Consider the following 15,985-nt stretch of genomic DNA (forward strand, 5'->3'; position numbering starts at 1 on the left):
TGAGGAAGAACGCCTTTTTCGAAAGAGTTCTTTTGGAAAAAGGCGTGTGTGGACGCTGAAGAAGGAGGTTTTGTTTTGAAAGAAGAGGCCTCCAGGAAAAAGCACAGGTGCCCTGGTGGCTACTCTGTCTATAGTAATCACAGCTTAAATGCGAGAGAGCGTCCACTCTGAATGGACACTATCTTTTAAAAAATCAGATCGGTTTTTCGATGCGCTTTTGCTGTGTGGACGTTCTCTTTTGAAAGAAATTTTTTCAGAAGATGTCTTCCAAAAAAGCTTCTTTCGAAAGAAGCTTGCAGTCTAGACGTGCCCTTAGTTTCTAAGTGTTAGTACTTGGGATTTTTCATGTTCTTTACTGTTTACTTTAGTACTGTTCCTTACAAATATAAGGGAAGGGAAGTAACTGAAAATAGCTGGTCTTATATGCCAGGCTATGCTTCCATCTATATGTGTTTGTATGCAATAGGCTTGGAAAGATAAGGGTTTTTAAAATGTTAGTAAACATGGATTTCACAGTAGACATACACAAACCAGCAAACATCAATAATCATCATTGTAAAGATAGGCAAAGTAGGAAAACTACAGCTTGATGTCATTTCCTGGAACTGTGATCATTTAAATAAACAAAAGTGGGGAGGAAATCTTAAAAATAAACATGAACATTATTTGTTAAATTCATAAAATAGTAACAGTTGGATTTTGTCAAGCCTAAGTATATAGAAGCATGAAGAAGATAGCCTCTAGCTGTGGAAAGTGGGCAAAAATGAAATACACACTTTACAATGTACACATTCTAAAATAACATTGTTTGTAGGGATGAAAATAAAGCAATCTTTCTTGTCATATGAAGGAACCTTCCCATGACCAAGAACCCAACTAACGGTGTATTCCATTTATCTGCCAAAAACCAAAGCCACCCCAGCCAATGTTTTTAATTCCCTATATAACTGTAACCCTTATCATGGCCACTTAGCCTGAATATTCTAGATGCTGTTCCTCTTTTCCTTATTCTGTCATGATACTAAAATATCTGATTTTTAGAAGGCCTTAGACCACTTCGAAATGCCGGAAGCATATATTGTTGGCTGATGGTGTGACTGTAGCTGTTTTTAGTTTTATTTTTTTTCTACCATGTCTCTTGCTCTGGAAAATGTTCCCAGACATTTTGTTTCATGAGAATCTAGTTGTCTAAGAGAGGAGATAAGAAGGGATATTGACATTGCCTCCAGCACTTTAATTATGGGAACATTCTTCCAATACAGGTAGAACCTCTCTGTCCTGGCACCCTTAGGAAATGACTGGGCCCAAAGCAGGGCATTTGCCAGACCAGGGGAGGTCAATGATAGTGCCTCTGCTGCAATAGGCTGCATGGCTCCACTCCAGAGGCAGTAGAGGGGCCACCATTAATTGAAATGGAGTGACACTTGGGGGAACAGGCAGAGTAGATATGGAGCCCCAGGAGTTCAGCCACATGGGAGCATACCAAACCCTGTGGCAGCCGGGCAGTTGCTCCTAGCCCCCGCCACCAGCTACAGAGCTGCACTCTTGGCTCCCTTCTACAGGGCTCCGCAGCCACCCTGCCTTTGCCTTGAGAATCCCCCACACGGCTTCTCTATCTTCCTCTTCCCTCCCTGAGCTTGCAGGGCATTAGAAGCTTTGGGATGGCACAGAGGAGTCACTGAGTACCAGCCCAGGAATACCCGCTGCCTACGTCTACACTGGCCCCTTTTCCGGAAGGGGCATGTTAATTTCAGAGATCGCAATAGGGAAATCCGCGGGGGATTTAAATATCCCCCGCGGCATTTAAATAAAAATGTCCGCCGCTTTTTTCCGGCTTTTAGAAAAGCCGGAAAAGAGCGTCTACACTTTGAAGTAGGAATAAGATCCTCCGGAAAAGGGCGCTTTTTCCGGAGGATCGGGGCCAGTGTAGACGCTCTTTTCCGGCTTTTCTAGAAGCCGGAAAAAAGCGGCGGACATTTTTATTTAAATGCCGCGGGGGATATTTAAATCCCCCGCGGATTTCCCTATTGCGATCTCTGAAATTAACATGCCCCTTCCGGAAAAGGGGCCAGTGTAGACGTAGCCTGTACAGGGATGCCAGATCACAGATGGTGTCTGACAATAGAAATCTGGACCATAGAGTTTGTATAGGTCTGTATGGGTAAACGTTACTTGTAAATTCTAACCCTGGCCTGTAGATATTCAACTTTCTCTGAAATCCCATTGGGCTTTGGGAGTAACTTAAAAGTCAGGGGGCATGTTTGTTTTGTTTTTTCCCCTTTTATAATGTTGTTTTTGGTTTCAAGTGAACCTTTCATTCTTTACAGCAAAAGCTGAGATATCGGATAAGCGGCAGCACAAAACTTAAATCGGCATTGTCAACACAGACTTATTAAGTGGCCATTCAAATGGGTGGAATATGTTACATAAATTGGCAACAAGTTTCAAGTGGGTGAAGGTGAGTAAGACATCTTGACTTCATAAACTTATATTTGACAATGTAGGTGTATGTTCCTCTCTCTCTTTTTGTTGTTCCAAAATATATACATTATGGCAATTCAACAATTAGTGACCTCTTGTTTCAGCCAATGTGTTGACAGATTTTCTCAGAGTTTTCATAGGTCCACTGATCTTCAGTGCTACTCAGAGAGTTGGTGCTTTGGGACATTGTGCATTTAGGTGTGAGTTTTGCAGCTTGTCAAAAATTTCATTACAGCATATTGAAATGAGGCTCATTTACATTTATAACATCACAGTATTCCTTGAGGACACCCAGAAATGAATTTAGCACTGAAGGGGAAGGAGGGATAATAAGCTATAGTCAGGAATTTTCTAAAAGAATCACAGTAACCATATACATTTGTCCAAAATGGGCTTTGTGTTGCTTTTTTTCTACCTCTGCATGGATGAGCAGCTTTTGTATTTATTTTTCACCTGTGCTATTTCATGTCATGTCACTAATCTTGAAACAGCCATTCATACTTGTGCTGCAAAAGGTTTTGTTGTCCACTATGAGGCTTAACTGAAAAAAGCTGCTGAAAATGTGGAGGCAGGGTGATAGAGGTAAACCTCAGATTAGGAAAATGTTCTATTATTCCTGCGTCTTCATAATTCTATTACCAGCCTTTGACCTCTCACTTCCTGAGCTTTTCTGATCTATCACTGAAACTAGGGATGTCTTTGAGGTGAGACTTCTTAGAAGTATCCATATTTTTACATCAGTTATCAAATCTATAAAATAATACACAAGTAATGTCTCATAAAAGGATAAGATGTAAAAGCCCTTTTGAATTGTGATGCTTATAATAAAGTCTACAAGACTATAACATTAAAGCTTGTAGCTAGCCGACTCATTTACATCTTTTTATAGTCAGTACACTGAAGTCCTGCTTGACAGATGCTTCATTTCTGTGGAAATGTCCTTGAATGGTGATGATCTCATTTCTGGCAGCCAAATAGCCAAAACACTACAACATCCCTGTGAACAACTACATGGATGTGCGTGTCCAACATTCACTGAGTCGTTAAGGTAGACTGCAGCAATTAGTATCAAGCTTCTGTAGAATGGTTTTAACCATTACACTGATACTCTCTCCACTTAATTTTGCTGAGAAATCTGTGAGCCTCTTTACTTTTAAACTAGGAATAAGCTGTTCTGTATATTTATATCTAACAGTTTTTGATGTTATTGATTAAAAATCTAGGGACAAATATTGCCATCCATACCCAGTCCTTGATCAGGCAAATGCCTGAATAAGGTCTGCATGATTTGGCTTCAAGTAACTACAGCGCATGTGTGCAAAAGCAACACCACCCAACAAATAACCTCCACCCCACCTTGTCTTAATTACAGGCCTGAATCTACTCCTGTTCTCATCAGTGGGAGTTAAGCAACTGATTTAATGGGAGGCGGATTGGGCTGTCTATGCACGTTCATGCAAGTAGTTGAACTGTAGCGTTCACATCACTAAGGTTCTGAATAAACCCTAAACTGCTTTATTTTCAACTGGTGTGTTTTGGTACCCCTCTCATTTCTGGCTTCTTAGACTAGCCCAGGATTACTCCTGATCTTTTTATTCTTGGTTCATAGCTACACTCACAAGCAGATTTAATTTAAATATTTAATTTAGATGGGTATGAAGTGCCCACAACATGTGCCTGAGAAAGTAAGGAGAGTACTTAGAACTGCTAATGTGGGGCCCAAATTAACTAAATTAACTCAGGTTAAGCCAGTGCCTAGATTCTCTAGGTTATTTTACATTGCAGAGTTAGAGAAAGCTGCTAAAGATTTAAGCATTTCTAAAGAAAGACTTCCTGCAGTGTGATTTTCGGATGTCCATTGTAGGATATTTGAATTGTCTTCTTGTAAAGGAGAATGAACAAAAATGGCATTTGTTAATTGTCATGTAAACCTATGGATCCAGATGGCTCTTAAATTCTGTTTCATTTTGGAGGATTTTTTTCTTACCCAATTTCACTCCTTCTGTATCTATTGAGAAATGCAGATTTTCTCTTTTAGTATACAAATCAGCAACGATAACCAAGGCAAAACATGCATATACAATTATGGTTATTGAAACAAAGCAGAAAACTGGAGCTAGAGCATAGTCAGTGTAGTCACGTAACAGAGACCTGTCCCACTCTTCCTGAGGACTTTCTTCTTTTGCTCTGCCAGTCAGCTAGGGTGGCCACCTTTTAAAATGCAAAATTCCCCTCCATGGACCTGCCTCATGCTGGTCCTATTCCCCTTGGGGCTCTGCTTCCTAGCTAAGCCAAAAGACAGAACCAGGCAGTGGTAAGAGCTGTCCAGGGAGCTCAGGCTTCTGTGGGGAACCCCTCTCCACTGGTCCTGGGCAGCATGCTGGGGTGTCTGACAGCAGCTATAAACCCATATGCCTGCTCCCTTGGGTATGCTACCCAGGGCAGGTGGATAATCCAGGACACTTCTTCCTCCCCAGCCCTCAGAGAGGCACAGGACTCCTAGTTGGCTCATGTCACTTCCTGGCTCCAGTTTCTGTCCTGACCAGGGAGGAAGAGAAGAGAAAGAGCGGGGTGCACCTCATGGACAGGGGGATATGAGGGCCACCTCAGTCCCCTTTTCACACTGAGAAGAGGCTAGCACTGTCCTGGAGCTTCAGCAAGAACAAAACACTCAAGGAGTACATTCTGCCCTGGAGTCATTCAGCCCAGGATCAGGACTGGGCATGTTCATTTTGGGGTTGTCCAGTGCAGTTCAGTATGGGTGGTCACCCTAAAACTAGCATAGGCACGAGTGAAACTCACAAGGATTAGACTGCTGAATGACAAATTTTGGTGAAATCAGAAACAGCAAGAGAAGGCTCTAAAAACTTCTTTACAAATCTACTACCAAACTTTATTGGTTTATGCATGGCATTGCTACATGGCTTGCAAGTGCGGTAGATTCCTAATTGTGCAATATATTGATCTGCCCCAAACTGCCAAGAGATTTAGGTGCATGTTTGTGCATAGGCTAGAAATATACATTAAGAATAGTTAGCATTCATTAAGATCATTTTTCAAAACTCTTAGGCTGTGTCTAGACTGGCCAGTTTTTCCGGAAAATCAGCCGCTTTTCCGGAAAAGCTTGCCAGCTGTCTACACTGTCCGCTTGAATTTCTGCAAAAGCACTGACTTCCTACTGTAAGAAATCAATGCTTCTTGCAGAAATACTATTCTGCTCCCATTCAGGCAAAAGTCCCTTTTGCGCAAAGCTTTTGCGCAAAAGGACCAATGTAGAGAGCTCAGATTTGTTTTCCGCAAAAAAGCCCCAATCGCAAAAATGGCGATCGGGGCTTTTTTGCGGAAAAGCGTGTCTAGATTGGCACGGACGCTTTTCCGCAAAAAGTGCTTTTGCAAAAAAGCGTCCATGCCAATCTAGACACGCTGTTCCGAAAATGCTTTTAACGGAAAACTTTTCCGTTAAAAGCATTTATGGAAAATCATGCCAATCTAGACGCAGCCTCAGTGACTTCAATGAGATTCTAAATGTGTTTGAAAAACCCACTACAGCAGGCACCAAATTCTATACAACACTGATTTAGTTAATCTTTACAACTCCATTGTGAGGTGGGGGGGGTCTCGATATGTTTTAGCAATCATCGTATATACTATGAACCACATTTATCCCCTCTCACTGGGACCAGGGAGGGATTAGATAATAAAAAATTCAGATAATCTGGAAAATGGGAAGGAGTGAGGTTGCAGAGCTTTCTAGTGGCCACAAGAGAAATCACCATTTTTTTGACCTGTATAGACTGAGTTTGAAATGGAGGGTCAGATAAGCAGAATTCTACTGTCTGTCTATAAATGTACAAAATTATCTGATTTTTTTAGCATGGCATTTTGTCAGTCTTCCATCAGAAATGTGCCTTAAAGCCATCAGACATCACCACTGGAGTATTTTGCCAGTACAATGGATTCCTCTGCACATAGTGAGAGACTGCATGGTGGTCTTCTGTGCCACCTTCAATACGATTAGGCACATATCTTGTGGTTATTTTAATTTGTGTATAATTTAGATGCATTCCCCAGAATCCTAGCTGGTTGCCATTGGTGTCACTAGGTTTGGGTCTCATGGTTATAAATTTTCCCATTTGTTTTTGCATATCATTAATAGGAATAAGGCACTCACAGTTCAAGGGGAGAGGGCAGTGAATACACTTGAAATGTTCCTTTCTTTTTGAAGGGAAGATTACATCAGCTTGAAAAGCGTTCTTTGAAATTAAATGCCTTAAATCATGTTCACTGAAGTCCCTAGGATTTTTTCAGACTCAAATAGAGAATATTGGTTAAACCAACAATACCTCTCAAAATGGTAGAAAAAAAGTCAGTGTCCCCACTATATGTATGAATTTATTGCTATGATTTAAAGCAAGCAAGTCACATATCCATCTTTGTTGTGCTCATAATATACCATAAACTGAGACCATGACAGGAAAAAAAAGGGGGTCCCAAACATATAATGTAGATCTTGGAAGGAAATAGTTTCACATAGTAAGTGCTATGTGGAAAAAAAGGCATTTTAAGATGTTTACCCTCTCATCAGTGTTAGAAAATTATACTGTGGCCTAATATATCCAATGTTCCTACTACAATCTGCTTCACATTACACATAAGAATATGCCATCTTTACTTTTCTTTTTTATCTTAATGTAGAAGTCGTCTACATAGTTTTTATAAACCTTCATTTATGTATTCTCATCAGCCAGTTAAAACACCCAATTCACAGTCACATTAAGGGAGTCTAGTTCAATATTCTGGGCTTCCATATTTGGAACTTTTAAGAACCCTGTAGAACAAAGGTAAAGATATATCCAATGAATGCTGCACATTTTTGGACACACACTGTCCAGATGCAGTCTTCTATATTCACTATATAAAGAAAAAATCTCAAATACACAAACACTTGCCATTTATGCAGGATTAGGTGTTTTCAGTTGTATATTAAGGGTAATCTGACAAAACATTGAAGGATATTGATAACTTTAGTCATGCAAATAGTCTAGTTGACTTCATTGGAACTACTCACCTTTTGTAACATATGTTCACTATACCTCTGGCTATGTCTAGACTACAGAGTTTTTCTGGGAATCTTTTGGTATCTTGGGAAAACTCTGCCATGTCTAGGGAACGCGTCTGCTCTTCCTACATTTTTCACTGAAAAGTAGTACTCTTTCGGAAGCTCTGTATTCCTCATTTCATGAGGAATAAAGGCTCTTCTGAAAGGATGAGGTTTTCCTGAAATTTGGCCCAGTGTAGTTAGGCCAAATTTTGAAAAAAGTCTCTTCCAAGAAAACAATTGGAAAAAGGTACGCAAATTGCGGTGCGTAATTTTCATACTTTTTTCTGAGAAAAAGTGGCAGTCTAGACATAGCCTCAGGTGTCACATGACCAACATTTATCAGCAATTTTGATTTGGTGGGCTGGTACTGACTGAGAGTGCAATATGAATGGTGATCCATGCCCTCCCTTACAGTTCAACACATATGTAAAAACCGTTTTGTAGCAAGATTTTTGTCCACATTTTCAGTAGTATAAATTAATTTACACCAATTCCAATTCCATCAATTGACAAATTGGGGTCTGATTGTGTAATCTCTGACTTGTACATCAGGCATTGCTTGAGCTAAAGTAACATCTTCAGAAATATAGTTAAAATGGATGGGATGTTTTATTTATCTTATTTGAAGCATTCCTAAAGAAAATATAACTAGCACCATTTTGCTGTCATAGTAGCTGAACCACAAAAAAAAAAAATTGGTGAGGAGAAAGTATGAGTGAAATTTTTGTGTGCATTTTTTATAGAATATGTTATTTTCTATAAAACATTGATTTTTTTTTCCACAGGAAAATGTTGATTTTCTGTTGAAAAAATGAAGTCAAAATATTTCAAAACAGATCTTTATATCTGTCTAAGCAGCCACAGTGAGTTCTTGGAGTTATAATTTTGCAAGCTTAATGTTCCCATTCTGTTTTGGTTTGGGCTCCCTGACAGATCATCAGCTCCCATTATGAACTACAATCTTAGGACTACCATCATAAATTGTGGTGGCTGAGTCAAAGAAGGAGCCCATGATGCTTCATAGGAGGTGAAGTCCAAGTAAGGAGCCTGACCCATAAAAGATGATGGGGACACAGGACAATTAAACTAGACTGCATATGAGGCAGCATATTTAAGTCAAAATATTTGTTTTTATAGACAAAAATATGAAAACTCTGAGCATTTATTGTGATTTTTGACAAAATATCAAAATGTGTACAGAAAGAAAACATATTTTATAAAAAATCTTGTTTAGTCAGAAATCAAATTTTCAACCAAGCCTACTTATTTCAAATTAGAAACTTCAGCCTTAACTATTGGCAAAATAATGTCTCCATAATGTCCCCTTTCTGATTTCCACAATTAACAGTTTCGAGAAATAAATTATGTCATTATACATTGAAAAACGTGCATGATATACTGACACTATTAATATTACCCAAGATTAGATAATTAAGAAATACTGCTTCAAGCCATCCATGAACTAGAAAAATATGATCAAAGAAAACTTAAATGAGAGTTATGTATCTTGCACCTAGAAGTGGAAGTCACATGATCTAAGAATAGAAGTGATTTCTAAAGCATAGAACAGTCCCTCCTTACCACCAAGATCTCATTTACTCACCAGAAGCTCAGTCCTCAAAGATCTCAGCAGAAAAATGTCTTATCCAATCATAACTGCTGTGATAGGGCATAGAGAGAGATGATTTCTCAGAGACTACCATGTCCTAGACCATTTAGGGCTTCAGAGATAATAAACAATACCTTGAATTGCTCCTGGAAGCTAATTTGCTGCCTCAAGCATGAAGCTTTGCTGTGTATTAGAAAGAACACTACACATTGTACAGCATGTTCATTTAATTCACTGGAGACATCTTCCAAGACCAATTATTGTATTGTTAGTCATAGTTAAAGAACAACTTCTTTAAAATATATTCAGGAATCTTTCAGAAATACACACTAATAGACCATACAAACCTAGCAATTGTTACAGTGTTACTAATTTGTAAATCACACGGATCAGGGATTGGCAAAATCTAATAGAATGCATTTCTGAAATAGGATTTTCCCACTTGATTCTTGACAACCTACATTTGCAACCATTCAGCTATTTTATTTTGGAACGGCTTTTCAATTATATTCTAGTGCTGTAGGGGAAAGGTTTTTGACAAAGGCACGACATAAACCATTTATACTGCGGCTCCATCATAGTTCCCATAGCTAAACTAGACTGGACAGTTCATTAAAAAGAAAAATTAATAGCACAAGGGTTTCAGGGAAACAATAACAGATGATGACTGGCCTGTGGCAGCCCGTTGAATTCATGTACTGGGATAAAAATGATTCCCCTATCTCATAAATGAAGGTTTGTTCCAAGGTTTTAGGCAAACCCTGCTGTCTAGTCCTTTGCAAGAAAAAGCTGTAGCTCTGACATACCTACTAGGTCCATACAAATAGTATTTTGGAACTTCTTCAAAATATTAGCATGTAGCTTTTATCCCAATAGAAATTACATATTTAATTGAACATTAACAAACATTTATCAGAAGAGAATACAGTAACCAAGAAGATCTGGACTGTAAATTGAATGAACCCTCTAAACATCCAGAGTAAGTGGGAAGTGAAAGATGCACAGTCCTGGCTTCATCCCTTCCTTCACTGGCTAGTGCAGCAGGGTGTTATACCAATAAAAGCAAGCAGGATCTTATGAGGGGGATAAGGCAAAAAGCCACATTTATTGTAAAGATAATAATAAAAAATAAAGAAAAAATAGAAGCAAACAACGTTGTTTAACTACTTAACCCATATACATATAAACATTCATTCATCCATTCATTCAGGTTCTGTGTATTTGTTATAGTTACCAGCCTGGAAGTTGCTTGTGACAGAATACTGGCCAGGTATTCTGTTCACAAGTGATGGTAGTGGGAAGCGAAGTCCTGATCAGATGCGCATCTGAAGCTCCTGGTAGGCTGGCAGCAGAACCTTGGACTCCAATTCCATAGTTTTTTAGTCCAGTTCTTATAGGAATTTTTTCCTATGCCAGTCTATGGAAATTGCTGCATCATGCTGATGTCTTCAGGGTGGCTGCCAGGTGCTCGTCAGTGATCTCATCGGGTGGACCTCCAGTACTTGGTTTTCTCCTCTTGACACCTTTTGGTTGCACTGGCACCTGACGCCTTCTTCAGCCCTTTGTTGCTGTATTCTCAGGCTGGCACCTCTCAGAACCATTCATTCATCATCCAAGCACTCTCTCTCTTACATACATTCCCTAATTAATGTTTCCCATACAGTGTTTCGTATAATAACAACTTTACATATTTAAGAGTTGTAGTTACAAAAAAGTCAAGTTTCTGGGTGGCATTTCTTGAAACATTGTCTGAGTGCTGAGTTAGTTACAATTGTTTTGAAGAGAACAGGTGTCAATTATGTAACAATGCCCTTAGTCAATTACGGGGCTTGGCTCCCATAGCAGAGTTAGTGGCTTGACAATGCATTGTTACAATGTATCTCTGCAATGTCAATTTCAAGCAGCCCCCTTGCACAAGCTTGAGCATGCCCTGGGACACAGAGGAGGGACTGTTTCTGGCTACATAGGATTATATTCTTAACAGTTCTAAGATACATGACCTAATACATTATATTCTAAAGGGGCAATAATAATAATAATAAATCTAAACATTTAACAATCTTAACAAATAATAATAATAATAAGAAGAAGAATTAATAATAAATCTAAACACTTTAAGTTGTGGGGAACAAATTATGGGGAGTCACTTCCATTTGGGGAGAATCATTTTCAATACATTAATATGTTATCCCTACATGGGCACATTGACTAGTAGCAAATTATTATCCCATGGAGCAGAGCAAAGCAGAAGGCGAAAAATTGTACCTGAGAGGTCAAATATTCCCTGACGCTACTCCTGGCTAGTGCAATTTATGGCCTATCCTTCACTTATTATTGTGCCTAAAGCACAATATAGTTCTAACTATTCTATAAATGCTGCCAAGTAGCTTGTTTTCTGAGTCAGGTAAAAGTTTCAGCTTTCACATTTTCTGTGTTACTTTGAAAATGCTCTTTATTAGAACTGAAAATGTGACAAGTGCACTAAAACATATTGCAATAGGAAAGTATTGAGTGTTACTGAAATCCTATGCACTATATTTTCAAAAGATATTTTGCACAATATAGATTACCTAATATGTTGGCTGTCATTCTAGGTTAAGGGGCACAATTTTCTACTGAAGGTAGTTGGATTTTGGAAGGGCTCAAGAAATAGAGCCCAATCTGTGCTGAAAATTAAATATAGGTTCAACCTTTCTGATTCAGAACTCTCTGGTCCAGCAACATCCATGGTCCTTTTGGATGGGCATAGAAAGGACCGCGGATGTGGCTGGACCAGAGAGCCCTGGTGGATGGGAGTAGGGGTTTGCCTGGGAATCTGTTGGCAGAGAAGCTGACGGCCGGGAGCCAGTCTGGGTCCAGAACCAGGAATGGAGCCACTCCAGCACCATGGGGGCTGGGAGCGGAGCCGGAAGAGGGGTCTGTAGCCATAAGGGGAGATTGAGAGTGGGAGCTGGCAGCCAGGAGGCTGGTAACTGTCAGGGAGACCCTGGAGACTGGTAGCAGAGGGGCTGACGTTGATCTCCCCAGTCCAGCAAAATCCCTCATTCAGGACTGGTCGGGTCCCAAGGGTGCTGGGCCAGAGAGGCCTAACCTGTAGAGGAATATGTAATTTTAAAATGTCATGAAATGAGATTAACAAATTATCCAAGAGGTGTGCCTGATGTGTGGGGCAGATGGCTGATGAGCTCTTCAATGATTATTGGCTGGCACTTGCACAACTCCTCCCACCCTCTACAAAAACAATGTAATATTCAGAAGAGATCATTTGTAGCCCTGCACTCTGACACTGGTAACAAATGATCAGAGTGTCAGATCATTCTGTGTCAGGCATATGCCCCAACAAGAAGGATAACTCAGTCTGAAAAGCCTCCTAACTAACCTGCCTTGTTTGTTGTTAAGGTTGATCCCTTTCAATTATAATTATCATCTTAATTGTGCAAATAGTTTTGGGTTATAGTGAACCAAACATAGCTATATTGCCAGCTAAAAGCACATAAATGAAAAGTTACTCTTCTCTCTGAGTTCTGGCTATTACAGTTACAGGTGTCACCTAAGGGAACTAGAACCAAATTAATTGGAGGAAAAAAATATTCCTGTACAGTAGTTATTATTGTCCGAATAATCTCATTTAGGACACACTGTTCTTTTGTTGATTTCTGCATTCAGGGGGGTTAGATGCTAGCTGCAAATCTTGCTACTTTGTTAAAAATTTTAACAGGGACTGCTACACCCTTCTCTCTTCCTAAAAACACAGGAGAGAAAAACATCCCAGGAAGCTGCCTTTTTTCTGATGAATCACAATGAACAAATTGTTCCAAGGATAGCACAACCAAGTCTTTGTTACGCTCTATCACTGCATAGCCAATAGCCCAGCAGTTAGTGCTGCTCCGCTGCATTCTTGCAGCATAAACAAAGCAATACAGAATTAGTGTATTCAAGCCTGCAGTGGACTTTACTTTAGCCACTGAGTCCCTCTCTATTCAGTTATAACCCTTTAACCAAGTCATATTTATTTAAAAGATGGGTTCCTAGTTAATAAATATAGAAGAAATACCAAACAAATTGAATAGAGGAACTTATCTGTAGAGGAGAGAACAGTTAATATTGCTTTTAACACTGTATTTAGAAAATGTAGAAAATGTCAAATGCTGTTAGAATATCTTCATATGTGGCTCGTTCTTGGACAAATTCTTATTCTTATTCAGGTTAAAATCTCGTTTAAATGTAGAGGAGCTGCAGAACTGGGCCCTAAGAAATATTCTTTACAGCAGAAATAGCACGTACGATGTCATTATCCTGTAGTGTGGGTCATTTTACAGTTACTTCATTAAAATATTTCAATATATAGCTTTGAGGGAAAGTAAAGTCACTGAGGAGACCAGCTCTTATAACCGTATACATGATAAGTCAAATTGTATTCTAGGAGGAGTGCCATTGACCCAAGTGGGGTTCAGAATCTGGGTTAATGAGGAAATATCAAAAATAATAAGTACAAGATGTTATACTGACTTTTCCCTTTATTTGCATCCTTCACATTCATGTATTGCCTTCAAACACAGAATCTGCTTTCTCTAAAGTACTTGAGGTTGTGAACACTCTGCAGCGGTGTTGTTTGTTCTGGTGATGTAGAATTACTACTGTTTCTCTAAGACATAAAAATGAGCAGTTAAATTTTAAACAAGCTTGCATAATTTGCCAGTGAAAAAACAATTACATTTTATACCACTTAATTAAGCCCTTCTTAATGGGTGGGGATTCAGTGAACATCCTGATTGTTCCAAAACCATATATTTGATCCAATTTTTTTTTACAGTATGAAAACAATATCTAGACTTACTTGTATCTAGAAGAAGTAGGTTTTCTGAGATGTATATACATATATGTATATTAAATCTATCTAAAATATAGATAGCAGACATGTTTCAGTCATGTTGGTCCCAAGATACTAAAGAGACAAGAGGGTGGGGCAGCATCTTTTTTTTTGAGCATCTTCTGGTGATAAAATAAACAAGCTTTTGAGCTTACACAGAGCTCTTTTTCAGGTCTGGAAAGGTACAGAGAGTGTCATAGCTCAATACAGGATGGCACAGATAATAGATAAGGAGTTAAAAGAAGTTGAAAGAGACCATTCAAAGTGAGATGAGCAGTTATATACTCTCTCCAATCTGTATATTTTAGACAGAAAAGATGGGTGAGATGATATCTTTTATCGTGTAAGGAAGGTACGGGCTTTCAAGCTACATAGAGCTCATACCTGAAGAAAAAGTTATACCGTTTATATTTAATATATATATGTATAGATTAGGGAATATGAATGCATATATATAAACAAATAACTTACCTATATAGGAACTGTGAGATTTTTTTCTTGTTTTAAAATATATATTTATTTATAAATGAACAGGCATAGGTTCAAATATGGATTGAAATATGGAAAGGAATTTGCTCAACATGCATGCAGAGTCACAGAAATCTAGGACTGGAAGGGTCTTTGCCAGGTCAGCCAGGCCAGTAAGGAAGGACTGGCTAGACCATTTGATATAAGTTTGGCTAACCTGTTTGCAAACACCTCAAGGAATTGATTCCGCAAGCTCCCTAAGTACATTTTTCCAGTGTTTAACTATCCTGACCATAAAGAAGTTTTTCCTCTAGTCTAATCTTAACCTCCCTTGCTGCTGCAATGTAAGCCCATTGCTTTGTACAATTATAAAAACATCTATAGAACCATGTAACATATGTGTTTTCAAGGATCCATTTGTAATATTTAGCTTTTGAAGACATTCAAAATTATCCTTCACTTGGCCTTCAATACTGATTTTCTGCCTCAGCATATTATTTGTCATAAATCAAATTAGCTAGTGAGAAAAATGTGAGGGTAATTTTGCCTTTGTTTGGAATGAGTATTTAGTAAAGGAAAACACAGAGCTGGTTTAAACATGAACACAACATATAATTGGAAGTAACTTGACTTTAGTTGTCAGTTATTTTCCCCACTGGGCATCATCTATTATCACTTACTTATATAAGAGCAAATCATACTGAACTAAAGTGGACCGAGGCTATGGTTATATTGGATTTTGAGCACATACTAAATTATGAGATTTCCACTTTACTCTGAGATGCACAAGTACACAATTATTATTTAAAATAAACTCTTCCAAGAGTGTAGTCATTATTTCAAATGACTCTATCAATCACTGAGTTCTTTAATAAGACTACCTTTCTCATGCTAGCTGTTTTCCTGCAGAGTTTATGCTTAAAAACAGACAGTCTGTGTCACATTTATTTCAAGCAGATCTCCCTAGGGCAGCAAATAAATGTAAAACTCTGTTTACAACCATTTTTCATTTCCCAAGCCTTTTAATATCAGTCTCACAGGCCTTTTGCTATGTCATTCACTTCGTAATGTACCAAGTTGTCTTGTCTCTTTCACTGCTTGTGTTGGATACAGTGCTTGGCAATTTCACTCTCCTTGAAAGACTACAAATTAAACTAAATGCAGAGGAAAATAATTTCCTTTTGTGATGATTTCAGAGGTAAATGCCAAAAAGGAATATCACACCCTGTTAGTCAGGCTGCTTATTTTGTCTCCTCCTTCCTACAGAATTACTTTTACTTCCAAAGAGTCATTGGGGTACGTTTTAGTTGATGATCTCCTGATATTGGATCTCAAAACTGTCAAAGGAAAAAAAATGGCTGCATTTCAAAAGTTGTTCTCAGAAAAACCTTGGGATTGTTAGGTTTAAACATCTCAGTAATTCAATACTGTGCTGTGAAACATAATTTAAAAATGC

General features: G+C 38.6%; 1 protein-coding gene across 3 annotated transcripts in view; it reads left to right on the forward strand.

The window, feature by feature from the left end:
* Nucleotides 1-15,985, forward strand: part of CDH11 (cadherin 11) — a 116,909-nt gene that overhangs the window by 63,642 nt on the left and 37,282 nt on the right. For 2 of the 3 annotated variants that reach the window (XM_075940035.2, XM_075940036.2), the window contains exon 2: nucleotides 2,328-2,458. The exons of the other annotated variant lie outside the window; for it this stretch is intronic. The gene's annotated coding sequence lies outside the window, so the exon portion shown is untranslated. The remainder of the gene's footprint in view (nucleotides 1-2,327; nucleotides 2,459-15,985) is intronic. 3 annotated transcript variants of the gene reach the window in all.

The sequence above is a fragment of the Pelodiscus sinensis genome, chromosome 12 (assembly GCF_052426305.1).
Source record: "Pelodiscus sinensis isolate ZL-2025 chromosome 12, ASM5242630v1, whole genome shotgun sequence".
Taxonomy (NCBI): Eukaryota; Metazoa; Chordata; order Testudines; family Trionychidae; genus Pelodiscus; species Pelodiscus sinensis.